Source organism: Haemaphysalis longicornis, unplaced genomic scaffold (assembly GCF_048455015.1).
Source record: "Haemaphysalis longicornis isolate Haplotype H1 unplaced genomic scaffold, Haemaphysalis longicornis Haplotype H1 scaffold_1, whole genome shotgun sequence".
Taxonomy (NCBI): domain Eukaryota; kingdom Metazoa; phylum Arthropoda; class Arachnida; order Ixodida; family Ixodidae; genus Haemaphysalis; species Haemaphysalis longicornis.
The window spans coordinates 49,046,047-49,065,326 of NW_027526203.1; the positions used below are offsets into that span (position 1 = coordinate 49,046,047).

The 19,280-nt window shown below is 46.9% G+C and overlaps 1 protein-coding gene across 3 annotated transcripts in view; it reads left to right on the forward strand.

Moving 5' to 3' along the window:
* LOC144163956 (uncharacterized) overlaps positions 1-19,280 on the forward strand; it is a 103,807-nt gene that overhangs the window by 18,860 nt on the left and 65,667 nt on the right. The window contains exon 4 of one of the 3 annotated variants that reach the window (XM_077694601.1): positions 15,607-15,827. The exons of the other annotated variants lie outside the window; for them this stretch is intronic. The gene's annotated coding sequence lies outside the window, so the exon portion shown is untranslated. Of the gene's footprint in view, positions 1-15,606; positions 15,828-19,280 lie in introns of those variants that run through there. 3 annotated transcript variants of the gene reach the window in all.

Genomic DNA, 19,280 nt, shown 5'->3' on the forward strand with positions numbered 1-19,280 from the left:
AAGAGAATCACACAAACAAGTGTGGCGAGAGAGATTCTTTACACGCCTAAACAAAAGACAATCGTCAGAAAACAATCGCACTTCGATGTTGGTGTGTACGCCCCTTGCAATGTCAATAATGTACAGCAGAAACAAAATCGAACCTAAAACCGACACTTGCGACACACCAGAAAAAACGGACAAAAAAGATGGATGTTCTCCAGCTATTTCCACGAAATGTTGATGAGTTGTCACAAAAGCGCGAACACACCCAATTATTTGCAAACTGACACCTTAACCGTATAATTTATAAGTTTTGCGTCGCATACCCTATCAAAAGCTGTTGTAACGTATGAACAACAGTTTCTAAGTTGCGCATTTTTAGAAAAAGCACAGCGGTCACTCTTTTTTGTGCGTATTTATTTTTCCACACAAGCACAATTGTAGAGAAATGTTTATAAATAACTAGCCGACATTACCCATCCCTTACAAGCTGGTCACTACCGCAGATAAGGAGATATGGGGTGTCAAAGAGAGCGACAATCTAGCGTCTCATGCGATTTCAGGATTTTTGTAAATTTTTTCTTCACCACAGAATGCAATATCTGCCTTGAAATGTTTGTTATTTCAGTGTAACTTTTGTTCTTAATCAAATTTAGTCAGAAAAATTACACCATGCCGTGCGGAAAGCCCCCAATTTGAGAAAAACAGCACCCGCCGGAAACAGCGCGTCATCCGCACTACCGTTGGAATTTTTTTCTTGCGAAGTACGCACGCTGGAGGAAAAGGGATTGCAGTTTTGGGCTATAACCTGGATTGCGCACAATTAATCAAAATCTGACTGCAAACAAAAAAATGCGCGTGTACACGCATGCTCGTTCTATCATGGAATATGCGAGCAGCGAATCGGCTCTGGTTTAACACATCTAAACCTAGTTATCGCGAGCGGGCGCAAAGACTATTCTTATAGGGTTACGTGAAAGTTTGCCTTTGTTTGAGAGTTTTCAGCTGGTATTACAGCTACATATACGGGATGTCTGGACTCATCCTTTAACCCGCGCTGGAGGTCACGCACGTACAGCCCAGATGGCGCATCATCAATGGCAAGACTGAGAGACCAAGCGCCACCGAAGCAGGCGCTAAACCCACGCCAGTCATGAGGTTGCCCTGCGCTGAATCGCAGGCTCACGCGACCCAGCCTGCGCTTATAAATATAGCGATCAAGCGCAGGCGATGCAGCCGTTTCACCTTCGCCTAGTCACGTGGTACCCAGCTTCTAGGCTGCAAGCCAGCGAAGCGATCAAAAGGAAAGGTGGTGCTTGCTTGTTGGCAGCTGAAGGTCACTTGCGACGCGATGAAGGACGTTCAAAGATGTAGCGTAGAAGAGCTTTCGCTTTAAAATGGCCGCGTATATGTTGGCTTTGCTGCAGATCGTGTGAAAAGACGAGTCTCAGCCACCCCTGCCGTGTTACTATCCCCTTGTTTCTTCCCCTCCCAACCCTCACGCTCGTTCACTCCCCTCTTAGAACTCAACTCACATGATGATCACAATGGTGAGTTTTTATGCGCGAAGCACATAGGGTCGTCGTCGTCGTCGTAGCTCGTCCGCTTTCACGGTAACTAGCCACCACAGTCACGTGGCGTGACGCACCCAAACAGAGTCACGCGGCGTGAAGCACTCAAACAGAGGCTTTGAAGAGACACCCGCTTGTCTCTTGATTCAGCCTTGAAATGTTTGTAATTTTGATTTGGTTTTCAAAAAAAGTTTTGTGAGAACAAAAACAGCACGCGGGACGGAAAAGCCCCAAATTTGGGAACAAAACTGCAGCTGCTGAAAACGGCGCGTCATCCACGCGCGTTTGCAATTTTTCCTCGCGAAGTACGCACGCTAGAGGAAAACGGTTTGCACTTTTGCGCTATTCCCTGGCGTGCGCACAATTAATCAAAATTTGACCACGAACAAAAAATGGCGGGGGCAGATTTTTCCGGCGTCCGGTTCCCACTATAGAACAAATATCAAAATATTAAAAAAGCTCATAGGGATTTCATATTTTCATATACGACAGCTTATATTGTCCCTGAAAAATCTCTTCGCCAAATTGCATCTGCGCTTAGAGGTGAAGTCGTCTTTCGGGGGAACGGTATGGGTATGCTATCTGTAAGCTGGCTTTTCCACATTGTGTGATGCACAGTGAAGCGTGGCCATTTACGCAGAGAGTTGGATTACAGAAAGCAGCTTTAAGTCTTGTGTTATCGAAAGCATCGCGTAACAAACTATAGGACAATTATCGGCTGAGACGACTGTAGCATTGCTCCGAGTTTAATTTACGTGTCATGATCGGATCACAGTGAAGTTGTAAACGTCACATAATTACTGTCTGATGTCAGTAAATATCCATCTACGGAGGGAGTATCATAAAGAAACTCGCCGTAACGGTGGTTTTACCTGAAATATCAGAAATCAAATTATGTGAACCAGCCGCTAACATTACGAACCATTACTTCGCTGGTTCTTGACAGAGTGGAAGGGCTCTGTATTTTTAAAGACACTAGGCTTTCTTATAGTACCAAACGCGAGAGAGTACCAGCTTTTTCCAATATTAAATATCCGTTTCATTGGTTTCTACTATACCTAAACGAAAACACGCGGCAAAAAATGCACCAAAAGGACGCGCGCTATCCCAGCAGTTGCGCGCGAGATATCAGAACGCGGAAAATTTCTCGCGAGATGTGCGAACCCAGAGTATTGAATTAAAAACGTTGAGCAGTTCCACTCAGCGTGAAAACCTTAAGTGCGGAGCAATAAGTCGCCAGAGGGGCTGGGGCGCCGTTCCCCACTCTTTGCTGCCACCGCTCACGCCTTTCTGTCTCACTCCTCTCGTTCTGAATTGAACAGAGGTTTGCTCAATGCAATCCAATTTTCCCACATTCGCACTGCACTCGCGCCTTCTCCTGGGACAGCCTGAATCCTTTTCTTTATCTTTCGTTTCTTGTTCTGTCTGAAACAGCAGGAGCGAGAGTTCTGTCCCGTGTGTGCTTGCTTTCATCTTGCACATACTGAGCCTTTCTGCGCCATTTTGAAAGCGTTTTTTTTTCTTTCGCGGCCACTATATTTTTCCTTAAATGTACCTACAGTTTTCTTTCCGCAAATTCTTGGGCACACGTATGACCACTGCCAGCGGTACCCGGAGTTTGGAATGGTTCTGGCTATTTAATCCTCTTGTTCTAGCACCCTGTTAACTTTTGGCCGGAAGGCTGAATCAAGGGACAAGCGGGTGTCTCTTCAAAGCCTCTGTTTGGGTGCTTCACGACGCGTGACTCTGTTTGGGGGCGTGACGCCGCGTGACTGCGGTGGCCAGTTACCATAACCACGGATGAGCTACGACGACTAGCAGGGTCCCTAAAGTTCTCGGAGAATAAAATCACGCTATTGCAATCATCACATGAGTTGTAAGAGGGGAGGGCTGGGAAGGGAGACAGAAGGGGTAGCTACACGGTAGGAGTAACTGAAACGCGTCTTTTCAGATGATTTGCAGTGAAGGAAAAAGATAGTTGACCCTTTTACCATCGCGTACCAAGTGACCTTCAGCTGCCAACAAGCAAGCACCACCTTTCCTTTTGATCGCTTCGCTGGCTTGCAGCCTCGAAGCTGGGTACCACGTGACTAAGCGAAGGTGAAACGGTTGCATTGCCTGCGCTTGATCGCTCAGCGCCGGCTGGGTCGCATGAGCGTGCTGTTAAGCGCAATCCAACCCCATGACCTGCGCGGGTTTAGCGGCTGCTTCGGCGGCGCTTGGTCTCAGTCTTGCCATTGGGGACGCGCCCCCTGGGATGTACGTGCGTGCCCTCCAACGCAGGCGAAAGCATGAGTTCAGCCATCTGGCATATGTAGCTGGAATACCGGCTGAAAAATCTCAAACAAAAACAAACGTTCACGAAACACTATTTGCCATAGTCTTTTCGTTGTCTATCGATAACTACGTTTACATTTGTTAAACTGGAGCCGTTTTCTACTATTTTAGTGGAGCCCTTATGGGCTGCAGTAAAATAATGTGAAGGTACTCGCGAAGTTACAAACTCCTTGGTCCAGTCCTTCCTTCGAGCTGGGGTTGATATAAGACGTCAGCCATTTAGACTTTGTGAAGGTGTAATTTAACAATCGCGTTCGCGCATTAGCACTTTGTTTGGACCCAAACGGGAAATTTGTTCGTGGCCCTTGTATGGCTAACGTTTGTACGGAAAAACCTATTGAATTTATCAACGGGCTTAAGTATTACAAACGGGCTTGAATTTAGAACCGTCTGCAAAGTGCAAAACATGTTTTTAATAATATCCTTCCTACTGTCCCTGTGATGACCACAAAAAAGTGTAGGTACATTATTTGGGGCCCAAAAAACATATTTAGTCGATGAAAACTCCGGAGTTGTACTTCGTTCTGGAAGCTGCTTTCGGGTTAATAACGCATTCAAAAATGTTTCTTCCGTGTCGGGCACGTGGTAAGTCAGATTTGTTAATTTTATTTATTGATACTGTGAGCCGCAACTCTGGAGGCTGTTGCGGTATTGGGGGATACATGAAAATAAGCGTGCACGTGTACAATTTGGAACCGCAAAAGCAAGTAACGAGGTGAAAAACAGTCATATCAGCCAAAGAGACTGCACGCATAAATATTTAGCAATTCCGAATATAACTACGATTGTGCATTATATACAGGAACATGAGAAAGTTTTAAAAATACGAAGTTCGGAACACAAATCAAAAAGGTATATTTAAAAAAGTTAGACAATTTAGAAGTAAAATTATTAAGTTTTGAGAAATGACAATTTCATTAGGAAGAGAGTCCGTCTCTTGTGGAGCATAAGAGTATTTGAAGGTGTTCGTCATGTTTCGTTTTTGTAGACCTGCTAACAGACGCAGTGATAAAATTCTTACAAGATATTTTGAGGCGGCCATGGATTAGTTGAAACAGAAATTTCGGGTGTAAAATTTTGGCGCGTAGACTTATGGTATGTACTTCAGCTCTTCTCAGTAATTCCGTGGGAGAGTCGCAACGTTTATATTTACTATAGATGAAAGTAATTGCCCTTCACTATACATTTTCTAGTTTAGCAATGAGATATTCTGTATGGGGGAACCAGCAGATTACTCTTTATTTAAGGATCGGTCGCACAAGCGATATGTAAGCAGTTAATTTCGTATCAGATGAGGCCACACAAATTGAACACTTATACAATACATGCCGAATCCCGATCGATCGACGTCACTGCAGTAACTCATGATTTCCTTCAATTCAACCGTTACTAGTAGAATGGGTTGGAATAATTCCACTAAAGGCCAATATAAACCTTTCATCTATATCAAAAATAGTTGGCATAAATTATATATTTTGAAAAACAAAAATGGTAATTATTCCATCACTCTTGCTGAAATATTTACCCTATTCCTCACTTCCTGTCTATTAAATGGCGATGGGAAAATCAAGGAAGTGGTAACACTCTTCCAGTATGGTGAGGCACATAGCCACCTAATTATGATCCCATTTCAATGACTAGCATCCCTTGCAAGCTGTTTCAAGGTACTATTTACTCGTTTCGTTACTTGACAATAACTTCTTTTTTCCACCATGTCAACAGGGATTACGGAAACCTTTATCCTATGAAATTAGGTTAATTTATATCACAAATAACCTTTTCTCCGTTCTTGATGATGCAAACTTTATCATTTCATCGTTTTGAACTCTTTCAAAGCGTGTGATTTTGTGTCTCATCAGCCGATTTGTCAAAAACTACATAACTTAAACCTTGACCCCCGAATTCTAGTCGGGATTGAAAACTTTCAACCAGACATAACAGTTCCTAACACGTTGTGATTGTAAGTCACCATATAGTTAAGTAACCTCCGGCGTACCCCGAGGTTCTCTTCTCGGCACGCTTTTGTTTCTCGTTCACATCAATGACCGGCCTAACCGCTTTACATCACACATTAGATTATTTGCAGACAACTACGTCCTCTACAGAGCGAGTTGTGCTACGTCTCATTAATCCACACTGGAGTACGATCTCAATGAAGTATGACAGTAGCGTAACACTTTGGAAGTGCGCTTATATACTAATAAATAGGAAAAGTATCAGACATTTGTGACGAATTAACATTGCCGAACCATTACCGACATTATAAACCAATCAGGGCGAACAACTTGAAATAACAGCAACTCAAAAGCACTTAGGGGTACGGATACCAACTTATCTTGGGAAGCACATGTTTATACAAATATACAGTTACACGAACACTAAGATATCTGCGACATATTTTTGTGCTCAATCAAACATAAAACGAGTCCTATACAAGACGGAAAGCCATCTTAAATTCGAGTACATAGGTCGGTAGGCTGACTTACTAGTGCACTCGTACATCCCCCACTCAGCACTCATGAGTTAGTGGTGAGTGAGCCTCGTCATCACTTTGAACTGGCGAGTGTCAGTGCGAGCTCCACGCGCAGCGAGCTCCGCTCACGGTAACGAGTGCGAGCGCCACTCGCGGCGAGCCCCACTCACCACTCGCTAGTGCGAGAGCAACTCCTCCCCGTGAGTTACTTCAGTTTCATGAATCATGGAGTGTCTTCTGCGCACACTCGCATGGGAGTGGTAGCGATGACAGGTGAGCGCGAGTGAGTGCGAGTGGTGATGGCGAGTGCTGAGCGTGAGCGCGAGTGAGGGTGAGTGGTGAAGGCGAACGGTGAGCGTGAACGCAAGTGAGTGCGAGTGGTCACGGCGATTGGTGAGCGTAAGAGCGAGTGGGTTCGAGTGGTGGAGCGCGCGTAGAGAGCGCGAGTTCGAGTGAGTACGAGTTGTGAGAACGACTGGTATGCGTGTCAGTGCGTGAGGATAATATATTTTTCTGTGTCAGTGTCAGTGAGTGCCGCCCAGTTTTGTCGAGGCATGTTCGAGTATATTGGTCAGGGTAGTACCCATCGCAGGACTTCCTCATTAGTGTATTAGATCCCGTACAAAATAGCAGCGCACAATTTATCCTATGACAAAAAACTGACACCGATCAAGAATGTTTAAAATCCAAAAAAGACGTTTCGGCTCCCGTACGGGTGCCTTGTTCACAATGAAAAGTGGGGGCGAAAGTGATCCGGTTGTGTTTGCTTCACGATGTGACGTAGGAAACGTGCGTACACGTGTGGAAAGTTGCCGTCATTGCGATTAAGTGCGTGCTCCGTGGTCTGGATTGTCAGGGATTCAAGATAAAGCCGTAAGGTGCAATTCTTCTCTTTTCCGATTATTTTCGCATAGGCCCAATCTATATATTGGTGAGTTGCTTCTGCGTGTTCAGCGAGAACGTTAGAAGACACGTTCTTCTTTCTTACGTGGTACATTTGCTGCTTGAGCCTTTGCTGAAGATTTCCTGTCTCGCCGACATAGCTTCGGTCGCAGTCTGCGCAGAGAATGCTGTAGACAACACCTGGGAACTTTTCCTCTGTGAGCTTGTCCTTCACGTTCAGCAGGGAGTGTCGTAACTTTTTAGTTGGCACGTGCGCTACCTGTACACTGTAAGGGCGCAGAACACGCGGCAAGTGCTCGCTAATTCCAGGAACATACGGTATGGGAGCATGACGATTGGGGCACGTGTTGCCGGACAGCGCAGGATGTTCTAGCTGACGTTTCACAGAGCGCACAAATGAGTCAGGGTAGCCACTTGCAGAGAGGTGCCGATGCACGTGCTGTATGTCAGCGGCGACATCTTCCGGTTTCTTGCAAACCCTCTTCGCACGGATTACAAGCGAGGTGAATATAGACCGTTTGTGGGAGTCAGGGTTCACAGACCTAAGATGCAGGTAGCGACCCCTATGGGCGCTCTTTATGTACACGCGGAACGTCAACGATTTTCTTTCGCGCTTTACCAGGACGTCCAGGAACGGAAGCTCGCCGTGCTGCTCCTCCTCTACGATAAACCTGGGCCCGCTTGCTCGAAGCCAAATAAGACAGTCTTATTCGCAGTCTAATCTTACTGGCAGTCTTATTCGGGGTCTTATCTTCCCTAGGCTATAAGACGCTTTCTGGAAACTTATAAGACAGCGAATAAGACTCTAAATAAGAACGCAATAAGATTGTGAATAAGTCTGCTCCGAGCAGTCTTATTCACAGTCTTATGCTGACGTGGACGGTCATTTCATCATAAAGATCGACCTCCATACCGTGAAAAACGAGTGCAGTAGCCGTAGAAGTGGCGAACGATACCGAGCGGCGACGGCCGTTCGACCGTCTGCTTGGAACAAATAAACGCCTGTTCCGAGGAGATCGACGCCGTTGGAAACGCCGTCGCGAGAGAGGGTGGAAAGGGACAGACAACGCCGGCGCCGGAAGCCGCAAGGCCTACCTACGTTGATGTGGCACCGATGGCTGCAGCCAACCACCGTTTTCAACTTTCGATGTGCGCTATGGGCGTGTGCTTGTTTTTCCCGGGTAACGCGGCTTTTTTTCTCCCTCACGTCAAACGAAGATGAACAGAAATGATAGTCAGCGGCCCGATATTAGTCCCAAGCAGACATCGCGCGGCCAAGCGCGCGGTGTGAATGTGTGATCGTCTGCTATGTCGGCTGTCGCCGCAGTAGCTACGAAAAGGCGGCACGGAAAGGACGGAACAAATGTATTGTTTTATAAAATCATACCCATTGACTCACGAACAACAAATAGGCGTTCACAATAGAACTGCAACGTGACAACAAAATTACACACAGGAGCAAAACGCTAGCCGCCAGTAGTACTTTTGCCCGTGAGCGTCCAATAAAATCGCGTTTTCAACGAGAAGCTGCGCAGACTTCGCGTCTTTCCATCCTTCTCTTCGAAAGTAGCGCTTACGAAGCTTGATTGTTTGGGTTTGTACTTTGATTGCGCATTCTGCTTGAGCAGTTGGGATCCGGAGGCGGCACGTAAAAGCAGCATGCATAATATCAACATTGGGCTATATTCTACAGCGCGATTGTTTACAGCTGCAGCCCTCGCTAAGCGTGCTGCCGGCTAGGCAGCGGGCTGTTGCTATCGTATCGCCGTTTCAGGCGGCGTGTGCCGCTGGAGTGCTCGTTGCATCCGAGTCTACGACGATGAACCCGAAGTCAATTCGGAACTTCCTAATTCACGGTGAGATGAAAAGCACGACTCGTGTTGCGACAACGTGAGACAACGTCGTTGCTTTTTGCGTCAACCCAGTGGGTTTCTCGGGCCCACGCTTCGAGCAGACGATCTTTGTTTGTGACTTCGTTTACGCGGCCGGTCGACCGAGGCCCGGCCGCGTGAGTTGGCCTACCAAGGATGGCGGATCATTGTAACGTATCTGTCACAAGGCCCAAATACGCCGTGTGATGGTCAGCATTTCTTGAATTTATCCAATAATGGTTCAAAATAAACGCTTGCTCAACGCCGGCGGCGGCAACACGCAGTTTTGCGGCGTATTCCCAGCTTTTCCCTAGGGGCCTCTCTCGTGCTCATCTAGGTACCCGCAGTCCCTATTGTCTTCAATAAGACAGCTCTGTAGCCTGGCCCGAGTGCTTTCGAGCAAGCGCACTAGTCCGAATCTTATTCGCGGTCTTATTGAAGTCCGTGAATAAGACTAGACTGTGAATAAGACTGCCAATAAGAACGTGTGTTCGTGCAAGCGGGCCCTGATTGCGTCAACCATGCCGTTCAGGCGCGCTGTGAATGCAGTCAGTGCGTCCTCTTTGATCACGCTGAAGCAATCGTCTACGTAACGCAGAAAGGTTTTGGGCGCAGGACGGAACGAATTCAGTGCACGTTGCTCAAGCGACTCCATCGTGAGATTTGCAGCTGTGACTGACATGGCTGCGCCCATCACTGTCCCGTGTACCTGCTAACGTACGCTCGAAAGTGAAGTACGTGTTCTCGAGGCAGAACCTTAGGAGCCGCCGCAAATCCGGGACTTCAATAGGCGTGCGCTGTGTTCCCATTCCCGCCGAGCGTCTTATCTGTTCCCATTCCCGCCGTGTTCCCATTCCCGCCGAGCGTCTTATCTGTTCCCATTCCCGCCGTGCGTCTTATCGGCTGTCGGACGATGCCATATTATCGATGAAATGACGTAAGCTGCTGCTTTGTAGAAATCCCAGCGTGGTGGGAGTTCCAACAGTTAGTGGAAGAGCGCCCTCCTTCCCCCTTAGGTTGTCACAGCGCCATCCGTGTATCGCTCCGAGTCTGTTTGCCACGCGTTCCTGTGTTCCCTTTCCTATTGCTCATAATAGTACATGTATTACTCTACTGTGCCAAAGTGTGGTTCTGTGTATTCCCCTTACTTATGAAATTTTCCCCCTAGCTTTACGCTATTGGTTTTAAAGCAAAGCTTTTTACCTCTACCCCCCAAGGGTTCTTTCGCGACCGTTGGGGTAAACAGAAAACTCCCGTGAACAAATAAAAGAAGCTACCAGCACCGCCAGGAATCGAACCTGGAACTAATGGAGTAACCAAGCGTGAGCCCGTTGTCGTATCGATTTATCTACGAGACCACTCGGAGACGGGGAAGACAGGTGGTGAACTCACCAAGCACATCTGCGGATTTACCCCCGGCATTCTCGCGGAATGCCACGTGATAGCGTCAGCGACCTCTCGCGCCGCTGTGCGCTCCGCCCACGGCACGTGTTGCGGCCGTGTGCGCTACACGCCCGCTACATTAAAATTGCTGCAAAAATTGAAGGAAGCTCACACCAACGCATGACATCTTACTTCTAGTACGCCAATGTGCTAATGCCGGTGGCCTCCAGTGTTCACAACAAAAATTAGAGATCCTTGTCGTCCAACCTCACACCAAACGCCACATCAAGGAAGACATTCAAATACTGCTTACTGGCCAGGCCTTCATTATAAGCCACAGAATCAAGATCCTGCGCCTGCATCTCCAGGCCAACACCAAGAGTGACGTATTCTTCCAGCGCCTCAAACACAGCATGAATCAAATCATGCACATGATCAGGGGAGTTGCCAACAAGAAGCGAGGCCTCAAGGAAGCCGATACCTTTCGATTAACAAGTTTTTTCTTCTCGAGAATCACTTCGTCACCCCACTGTCTTCTCAGCAAGGAGGGCATAAAGATTCTTTATATAATGAGTAGAAAGGCCATTGGTCTTCTAATGAGTGCGTCCACGAAGGGACTGCTTAGGGTGGGGCTCCGCAACATGGTGGAAGAGCTGATAGAGGGCCATCTTCCTAACCAGAAGCTCCGATTGAGCAGACCTGCAGTGGTTTACTGCATCCGTCACCAGATTGACTGGGCAGCACAGAATGTCACACCGTGTGATGTACTCCGGAGTCTTGGCGTCACGAACTAAAGAAATATGAACCCTTCACACGACGACGCTCGCCGACAAGCACAGGGTCAAGTGGTCAACACCACCCTCGGCGGGGATCATGCAGTTATGTACACAGACGCCTCCCAACATCGAGGGCAGCAGTACGCCATCATCGTGGCTGCCTCCAGAACCAACCTCCTTGCGTGTGCCTCACTCAAGACCCAAGGCATGACGGGAGCAGAAGAGGCAGCCATCGCCTTGGCTCTCCCTCAACCAGGAGTTCGGAAGGTAGTCACCGATGCCCAACAAACCTGCCAAAATTATCAGTCAGGTTCAGTGTACCGACCTGCACTGCGTGTGCTAAAAAACACTCGCCAAATGGTTCCATTCAGCTCATCTGGACACCCGCTCACGCCTCCATGGAGGGCAACGAATACGCCCACCAAGATTCACTTTTACCCCCTGTGCTAAAAGCTGCACGAGGACAGTCACCCGCCTGTCTCGTTCAGGGACATAACCCAGCATTATCGCCATCTGAAACAGACCCTACCTTCGCCTTACCCTGAACTTTCCAAAGAACAACAAACTACCCTGCGGCTTGTACAATGCGGCTACTTCCACACCCGGCGCGTCTTCACTTGATGCACCTGAATCGCTACGACGCTGAATGTAAATTTTGCTCAGAAGTAGGAACACTGTGCCACATAATCGGGGTGTGTGACTTTAGCCGGGAGCACCCTCCTCTCTTTACGTCAACTACCGAACAAGAGAAATGGGAGATGCTGCTGTCCAGTCCCTCTCTGCCTACTCACGCTTTAGCTGGTGGACAGAGCACAGGTGGCGCGGACTGCATATGGCTCCAGTGAAGGAACCACTCCCCTGTGCCGCCGTCTGGGCCGTTCATAAATCTGAATAAAAGTATTTCCCCTCCTCCTGCTCTTCCTTCGTCTCTGCCGCCGATCTCGTCGCCTCCGTCGGCAGCGGCAGAGACGGAGAAGTGACTTCGCATAACAGCGGGTTTGAGCTTCCTTTAATTTTATATAAAAAAGATTCCACTAATGTGCTATACCAATACAACTCAACCAACCATCGTTTATGCTTCATGCATTGATTTAACCTTAGCAATGAATATGTCTTTGAAGTAATAAAGGGTGTGGTTAAGTGCATTTCACTTGTCTTTGGTTTCACAATTTTTAGAGCCACGTACGTGAGCGGATTTAAGTGACGTCGCATGGGTAATCGCAGGGTGTATTGGCGTGAATTTTTTCTGTCATGTCTTATTTGAATACACTTTCAGTGAATCACGTCCTTGTTTTTGCATTTATGACTTTGTATTTTGTCTTTTTGCATCTTCCCTTTTTATGTAGTTATTTTGTTATTGCTTGTTGGAAAAATACATTTCCTTCAGTAACGCCCCCTAGGCATTGAGGGCACCTTAATAAATAAATAAATAAATAAATAAATAAATAAATAAATAAATAAATAAATAAATAAATAAATAAATAAATAAATGTGGTCGATCCCTGTTTCACAGGAATCGATAAAACACGAGAGAGGTGTCCTTCGCAGGATCAGTTGAATGTTTACTCTGCATCGATATGAACTTTATTTATATTTCGTCGGTATGGCACCATCAGACGTATCAACATTAGACACTGGATTGCACGCGCCGGAGCACTGCTTAAACCCGACTGAAGCCACACGCGCTCGCAAACCGTGCGAACGGAACCGAACGGGCTGCCAGCGAATCGTTTGGTGAACTCACGGTCCGCTGCAACGAAAGAGAATTATTTGTGGGGCTGTCTTGTGGGTGTGCTTGGCGAGCGACAACATGCTGGCGCGTCGCTTTCGCAAATGTGCGACCACTGCGTCCCTGCTCCGTGGAGTGTACGGCAGAGGGTTGCGTTGCGAAGGGCTCAGCTGGCGCCAACTGTTGGTGCTCATTAGCATCGTGATGCACTTACTTCGCTTCACCTGTCTCAGACTGCCGCACCATCGAAATAGAGGAGGTTATGGGAAAGATATACTACGGGTTCATACGGCTGTGTGCACTATAGCTCGTAGCGGAGTCGGTAAAGTGCCTGTCGCCCTCAGTTGCAGCGACGGAGCACCCAGCTGGAATCCTGGCGCAGCCGCGTTTTCCTGGCGATGACATTTCCCTGACGGATATTGGTGGATCCCGGCATAAAACACTTTCGTGTTAATAAATAAATAAATAAATAATAAATAAATAAATAAATAAATAAATAAATAAATAAATAAATAAATAAATAAATAAATAAATAAATAAATAAATAAATAAATAAATAAATAAATAAATAAATAAATTCGCCCGTATTGAATCGTAAATTAAAACTGTAAACATACGTAATCCACCCTATGTCCTGATTTCCCTTTTAGGAGAAAATTAAGGCGAAACACTGCTAAACAGGTTTTAGACATGTGTATGGCTTGCCCAATGAGCCGAAACTAGTTTGGTATCGCAAATGGCCGGCATTATAACGATCAATATTCGGAAAACCGATAATTTAGCACTTCTCATTCTTTGAGGGTTGCAATTCACCCGTGTTGAGCTCCTAAATCATAATAGCAAAGTGCTCCCAAAATGTGAGGCATGTAGGACGAGTAGTTTGGCTAGGGGCTATTAACTTTTAGGCTTCTCACACTGTTAGCGATGTAATTTAAAAAAAATCCCCTCGTTTTTAGCGGCGTGTTAGTGCAAAATTGTGAAATTTGTTGTCACTTATTTTAACATTTCTGAGATGAGAAAATTGGATACTTCCCATGGTTGAACATACAGAAATCTTTAAAAACACCCAATTCATCTTAAGCCATGAAACAATTTTTTAGACCCTGTTAATTGTTACAGATATCAGTAAAAAGAAGTCCAGTATCTCAACTAGCAAGTAGATTACCAGCAATTTGTTTACACATACTTTTCCTCTTTTTCTCGCTTCAGTCTGGGATCTGGAAATTTGTAGCCTTATTTAAAGCCTTTACGTAGGTATACAAATACACTGCCCAAGTTTAGTGTTTTGGTGCAGCACTTTAATCTGGGCGTTAATGAATCAGCGGTACGTGCGCCTCGCGCTGCCTGTTTAGATAGAGATATTGCAGTGCCGAGTTGTAAAAGAAGCCATCCTTGGAAATTTGCTGTTTTGATAAGCTTGGACGTGATAAGAATGTTAAACGCTGTTGTCAAAACAAGCTGTTAGGTTTGCTGGATATTCTGTGATCAGAAATTATGAAACCGAAGAGTGTGGCTTTAATAATAATCGTTCCCGATATAATATTTGCCCGTTAATCCAACCATTCTGCAGAAAGGCTTAACTCTGCAATTGGTGCTCAGCATTGGGTCCATTCATGTCATCCATCAAACAATGCAGAAGTTCTAGGGATACAACAACCCTCTTTACTTCACACGGCTTCTAGTGATTACAAGGAAACTTTTACCACCGTGGATACAGCTGAAGTGTGCAAAGCACTGAGAGACAAGGGTGTACAGGGAACTTATGCGCGCATCTTTTACAGATAGTTCACAAAGGATGTGCGGGCATGTTATTTTTTTTTAAATGGGCGGACATTTGCCATTCTGAAGCGCGTGAGACAATAAGGGGCCACTATGTCTCTGAAATTATTTTCAGCCTTCAACAGAATACCTTTAATGGGAGCCCGTCACGACTACAAGCAACTATACCAAGATTTTAGGAGTCATTAGCGAGATTATTAGACTAAAAAAATTGCCTGGCGATTACGGTACTCCCTAACGCGATATTTGGGCGCAGCAGCAGTGCGCTGAGGTAGCACTCACTTGTGGGGTCTCTCGACGGCAGCGATGAGGAGCCTCTGCATCGACGGCGTCAAGTGCGTCTTAAGCGAACGCACATCGTAGTCACGCGCACGCCCAGCTCACTTTTTCGCCAAGCGTGGCGCCCTCGAGCGCCTTGTGCGGGCAAAGCATACCCCCCCCCCCCCCCCCCCAACGCACACTTTGGAGAGCGCTGGCTGGCTCCGCCACGGCGCACCGCCATCCCCTCCCAATTTCTTGACACTCGCCTCCTTTGCTTTCTTTCATCGTTCGCTATTTCTTTCGCTCATCCCAGGCCATCGTTCCCTCGATTACGCTGACAACCGGCTTAGCCCAGAGACGGGCGTCAAAGGGATTCATCCCTAAAATAACTATACACAATTGGAAAGTAAAAATTCAAAACCGATTAGGGAGCCAGCCTCTTTCAGTTTATGCATATCAATATCAATAACACCATATATGATGATGTATGCCGTTAGAAATACCTAGATAAATTAAACTATGTAATCCAATTAATCCGCAGGTTCGAGGCTACCGTGGCCGCCATCGTGGATAAACTCCGCCGTGCGGTGCCCAGTTGGCATGCCGTGGACAAGTCCTGCGTGGCAGACCTCCTGCGCTTTCGAAGAAGTGGGCTCGTTTGTGGAAGGCAGCTGCATCTGCCCTATGGGCCTGGCTTCATGGCCGCTTTTAGAGGAATTGATGTGATGGCAGTTTTGCTAAGCAATCTAGACTGGTAGACCAACGAACTTTAGTGTTAATGCATTCATTGTGTTGCGTAATAATGATGCCAACATCCGATCATCGAACTGCTTGTGTGGTGTGCGTCCGTAGTCGGGAACATAGGTTGCGTTGAAGGGACGTCATTGGGGGGTGCCCTGAAGGGGGAAGAGTGGGCCGGCACTTGCGGCTCCTCGTGGGTCTCCCTGCCGGTTGTTAACACAAGAAACTGCGTAGCAGCAGTGTGCAACCCTAGGCAGAGTCGACATCACCCCGCCTTATTAGAGTGTTTTAGTACAGTGTTTGTAGCCTTTGCCTACGGTAAACGCTAAATTTTTGCGCCATGCGAGGGGAGTTTTAGTAGAGCGTCTCATCAGTTTTGCGTAGCGACCCGCCAGTGCTTACGGCGCCATCTGCAGAATGTTTTGCGAAATGACTCGCCGGATGACCTTGGACATTTTATGACTAGTCAAACAAGTGCAACAAAACACTTTCCTTTTAGTATTCAGTGCAACACGGCCATAACACGACATCAATATTCTCTTACCTGAGTACGTTCCATAAAGAAAGCGTTGAAGCCCTATGACACTTCTTTCGAGCAATCGCACAGAACGCCCTGAACCGAATGCGCGGGTTTAACGCATAGATTTTATTCAACTTCAAAACAATCCAGACATGCGTTTCGAACAAACACAACGTCACTACATGCGTTGCAAGTCAGCACCGCGATGGAAAGGCGATCGGACCCGCCGCGGTGGCTCAGTGGCTAAAGACGTTGTGCTGCTGAGCACGGGGTCGCGGGTTCGATTCCCGGCCGCGGCGGCCGCTTTTCTGATGGAGGCGAAGAGCAAAAACGCCCATGTGTACGAGATTTCGGCGCATGTTAAAGATCCCCAGGTGGTCAAAATTAATCCGGAGCCCTCCACTACGGCGCGCCTCATCGCCTGTGTTGCGTCGGCGCGTTAAACCCTACAATCAATCCGAAGGCAATCTGTTGCCTCCTCCTGCCGGTAGTAAATTCGGCACTCACCTCGCGCGCTGTACACACATGTGCGAGCTGCACCAGGGCTACCTACTAACCACTCGACGCATTTAAAAACACAGGAAAAAAGAACTTGCTCCACTGGAAGCAAATTACTGTACACAGAAGAGCGGAACCGTGGTGGTGGACACGCAAGCGGCCTCGAGTACGCACGCTATTTTGCTGAAATAACAGGGAGTTTTAGTACAACGTTTGTTGCCTTTGCGTATGGTAAACGCTAAACTTTTGCGTCAAGCTACGTAAATACCGCGAGAGCCATTTTAGTGCAGCGTCTCACCAGTTTTGCGTGGCGACACGCTAATGCTTACGGCGCCATCTGTCAAATTTTTTGCGAAATGCATCGCCGGCTGATCTGCCTGCGGAGTGCTGGAGTGCTTGGACATTTTGCAACTATTCAAATAATTGTAAACAAACGGTTTCCCGTTAGTATTGAATGCAAAACGTCCATAACACGACATGAATATTCTCTTACCTGAGTACGTTTCATAAAGAAAGCGTAGAAGCCCCGTGGCCCTTCTTTCGTGCTATCGCAGAGAACGGCCTGAACCGAATGCCCGGGTTTCATGCATACATTTTATTTGACTTCAAAAAAATCCAGAGATGCGTTTCGAACCCCTCGCGCGAGCCGTGGGGAGGAGGCTGGCCAGCTCCTGCCTTGAAACTCTGCTTCTGCTAACGCGAAGGGCGAAGTCACCGACGTACCAACGGAGGCTTGGACTGAAGACCCTGACCACAAAAAGGCTCACTTCAACTGTGAATAGTCTCTCTCTCTCTCTCTCTTTCTCTCTCGTCCATACCTCGGCAAAGTTGGCGCGCCTCACTCAAACTCACTCACAATTTTTTTTTCGAAACACCACTCACTCAAACTCAGACTCAATGCTGAGCAGCACATCTTCGCTCACTCAAACTCAAACTCACATTGAGCGCAAAACTCAGAAATCACTCGGACTCATACTCAAAATGTACTCACAACTGAAAATGTACTCAAACTCAAAATGAACTCAAACTCAAAATGGACTCAGAACTCAAAATGTACTCAAACTCAAAATGGACTCAGAACTCAAAATGGACTCAAACTCAAAATGTACTCAGAACTGAAAATGTACTCAAAACTCAATATGTACTCAAACTCAAAATGTACTCAAACTCAAAATATACTCAGAACTCAAAATGGACTCAGAACTCAAAATGTACTCAAACTCAAAATGGACTCAGAACTCAAAATCGACTCAAACTCAAAATGTACTCAGAACTCAAAATGTACTCAAAACTCAATATGTACGCAAACTCAAAATGTACTCAAACTCAAAATATACTCAGAAATCAAAATGGACTCAAACTCATAATGTACTCAGAATTCAAAAAGGACTCAAACTCAAAATGTACTCAGAACTCAAAATGGACTCAAACTCAAAATGTAATCAGAACTCAAAATGGACTCAAACTCAAAATGTACTCAGAACTGAAAATGGACTCAAACTGAAAATGTAATCAGAACTCAAAATGGACTCAAACTCAAAATGAACTCAGAACTCAAAATGGGATGAGAACTCAAAATGATTTCAGAACTCAAATGGCCTCACAACTCTCTCATGCTAGGAATTTACTCGGGGTCAGATGGACTCTGACTTCATTAGCAGTCAGTACTTTCAAATTCACGCGTGGTAGAAATATTACGGGCGCAAATTCGTGAGCTCAAACTCTTGAATTCGCCACGACATGACACCGTAGCTCCTGTGAGGTCGGAAACAATTTTCGTTGCAGATTTAATACAGCTATACCTGCTGCCCATGAAGAGTAGCGCTGGTTGGATGTTATTGTACGTATATATTGGATACCAAACTCTTGATGTAGGCTCCGTATTCGTGTTCATGACGGAGGCGGTCCAGGCTCGATGGTGTGCTGAGTCCAGAGAAACAAGCAAGATTGGGTGAGGGGACGTGCGCTCACTGCTCCATTCTTTTATGTCGAAGCTGCTTAGGGTTACGGTTCCGTGCATTCTTGCTCTGCATCCTGAAAAAAAATTCCCCCGCATTTCCCCGAGGGGGAGAATGTGAAAGTGCGAATGCACGGTTGTCGGCCCGCTTGCGGCGCTTGCGCTCGGCCCCCGCAGCCCACCGCCTCGCCGCCTTCTCTTCCATCTCTTCCATCGGGTTTGTAGTATCACGTGTACACCACGCAGTTATCAAGCCGCTATAACGCCGCTGAGTCGCCAACGCACGCCGCTGACGACGTAGTTTGAATGCGTTAAAGATATAAGGCGCGTCACTAACGCTGATATCACGTCGCGTCCGTGGCTTGGTCGGTAGAGCGTCGCGCTGCGGCCGCAAAGTCCGGGGATCGAAACCTGGCGCCGGATGCTGTTTCTTTATAGAGGAGCACTGCGGACGCCGACGCCGCCGCCGCCGACGCCGGCGGTGGATGGTTTGGGGTCG